Below are 3109 nucleotides of genomic sequence, written 5' to 3'. Positions count from 1 at the left end.
CTGCGCCACTGGGGCTGCCCTTTTTTTATTTTTTAAAGATTGATTTATCTATTTATGATGTACACAGAGAGAAAGAGGGGCAGAGACACAGGCAGAGGGAGAAGTAGGCTCCATGACGGGAGCCCAACGTGGGACTCGATCCCAGGACCCCAGGATCTCGCCCTGGGCCAAAGGCAGGTGCCAAACCGCTGAGCCATCCAGGGACCCCCTGGCTTGGTGGTTTAGCGCCTGCCTTCGGGCCTAGAGCGTGATCCTGGAATCCTAGGATCAAGTCCCACATTGGGCTCCCTGCATGGAGCCTGCTTCTCTCTGCCTGTGTCTCTGCCTCTCTCTCTCTATGTCTCTCATGAATAAATAAATAAAATCTTTAAAAAAAAAAATTATTTTTCCTGAATTTTATAACTGCATTGTGGTCATGTAAAATAACAATCTTGTTTTAGAGGATTAAAATGATGTACTTATGGGACTAAACTGAATTATGGGATTAATCTGGATGTTTGCAAATAACCCTCAAATGATTCATTAGAGAAAGAGAAAATATATAGAGCGGTAAAAACAACATGGCAAAATGTTACCAACAGGTAAGTTTAGGTCAAGAATAAATGGGTCTTCATTCTTTTATCTTAAAACTGATTTGGTAAAAAAAAAAAAAAAAAGTTTTGGGACTAATTTTTTAATTTAATTTTAATTTTTTAAAATAAGATTTTATTTATTTATTCATGAGATACACAGAGAGAGGCAGAGACATAGGCAGAGGGAGAAGCAGGCTCCTGCAAGGAGCCTGATGTGGGACTCAATCCTGGGTCCTAGGATCATGCCCTGAGCCAAAGGCAGACTCTCAATTGCTGAGCCACCCAAGCCATCCATGGACTAAAAACTTTTTAAAGGAGTTAGGGCAAAAAGTCCATCTTTGTTTTAAAAGTTCTATACATGAAAAAAAAAAAAGTTATTATACATGATCCAAGGGCACCTGGCTGGCTCAATCAGAAGAGCATGTAACAGGAGCCTGGGTGGCTCCTGTAACAGCTGAGCCTGGGTGGCTCAGCAGTAAAGTGTCTGCCTTGGGCTCAGGATGTGATCCTGGAGTCCCGGGATTGAGTCCCACATTGGGCTCCCTGCATGGAGCCTGCTTCTCCCTCTGCCTATGACTCCGCCTCTCTCTCTGTCTCTCATGAATAAACAAATAAAATCTTTTTTTTTTAATGTAAACAAATAAAATCTTCAAAAATAAATAGAAATAAAAAACGACTCTTTGGGGACGCCTGGGTGGCTCAGCAGTTGAGCATCTATCTACCTTTGGCTCAGGACGTGATCCCAGAGTTCTGGGATCAAGTCCCACATCAGGCTCCTATATGGAGCCTGATTCTCCTCCCTATGCCTGTGTCTCTGCCTCTCTCTCAGTGTCTCTCATAAATAAATAAAATCTTAAAAGTAAAATAAAAAATAAAATAATAAGATAAACAAACTTTATTTTTATAGACGTAATATGTCATAAGACACAAATGAGATATAGTTTGGTGTTACAAGAAATAAGAGGCAAAATGTACGCTGACTATATGTAGTGAACACCAGATGGACTTACTTTCCAGAAAAATTACTGCAAACCCTCAGAATTATTACTCTATAGTATAGCTGGACAGGTAAGATCAATTATTTAATAATTGTATTCAATAACCATTTACAGGGATGCCTCAGCGATTGAGTGTCTGCCTTCAGCTCAGGGCATGATCCCGGGGTCCTGGGACGCAGTCCAGCATCAAGCTCCCTGTGGGGAGCGTGCTTCTCCCTATGCCCATGTCTCTGCCTCTCTATATCTCTCATGAATAAACAAAGAAAATCTTAAAAAAAAAAAATATTGAACACTATGTGTCAGTGGTCTTGTGTTTAATATGCAGAAAGGGTAAGACACAATCCTTGGCTTAAGAATTCATCCTACAAGAGTCTATTTTCAACTCTACTTCAATTTAAAAAAAAGTTTTTATATGTCCTTATAAAATCCTTATTTGTAAATTTAGTGACTCAGAGTGTAGGCAACCTCAGTCTGCACTTACATTGAGTATCAGAAATGTTTCCATAATAATCACAACCTAATTATTAAGCTTTACAACAAAGGTTTTTAAAAAATCAGTATTTTATTCACTTATAAGGACCATATACAGAAACTGCACTACTATGAAAACCTACATTTTTATTTCTGCTGAGAAGTACAGTATCACTTTAAATTGAGCAAGAAGTCCTATTATATAAAGTAAGCAGGACAGTTAATATATGGGGTTACCCTTGTGTTTCTTTCCTCTTGGGATTAAGAAGAGATTAAGCAGACTGAGAAGCTGTCTGCTAATTGCCATAATTGTAACTAAAGTTTATAGAAAGTAAATGACCTAAAAATGAAGGCTTTTTCCAATGCAAATTAACTGAAGCAATTGGGATTCTGTAACTCTGGGCCTCACAATCACATCTGAATCTATATTTCTGCACTAGAATTTACAGAAATTTTTAACGTATTACAACCCTTCAAATTAAAACAGGTTTCAAAATTATTTACTCAACAGAGACCTGCATAGCTGAGAAATGTTTCAAGTTATGTATAGGGATCTTAATTCACTACCTGAAAGAATGATTTCATTTTTAACAAATATAAACTTGAGTTTATTTTCAAGAAACAAAACACCCATTTTGTCTACATAAAATCTCTCAATGGTCCTAAATCCAAAGAGTTAAAATGGGAAATTCTATGGTCAATCAACTCATAAAACTGTGTTGAGAGTTTTTTTTTTTTTTTTTTTTACTATTTAGTAATACAAAAACCTAAATTACCAACTAATTATGAAGATAATATGAGATAAATAAATAGAGGTACTGTTAAACTTCTGAGCATGTAAAGCTAAGTGGAAGCAGGGAAAGGACATAAGTGGTAGAAGACAAGAATATGCCTGTACAAAGACCTTTCCCTACTCAGCTTATGGAATCGGCCTCCTCAGTCTCCTGTGAGCACAGGTGAGCTGAGACAGGTTCTCTGATAAAACTACCTTCTTCTTAGAATCACTGTTTCAATGGTAACTTTTTTTTTTTTTTTACTAAAAGAACTAATCAAAACACACGTAAGAAA

Source organism: Canis lupus, chromosome 9, assembly GCF_003254725.2.
Source record: "Canis lupus dingo isolate Sandy chromosome 9, ASM325472v2, whole genome shotgun sequence".
NCBI classification, from domain to species: domain Eukaryota; kingdom Metazoa; phylum Chordata; class Mammalia; order Carnivora; family Canidae; genus Canis; species Canis lupus.
Note: the sequence above shows the minus strand (reverse complement) of the source record.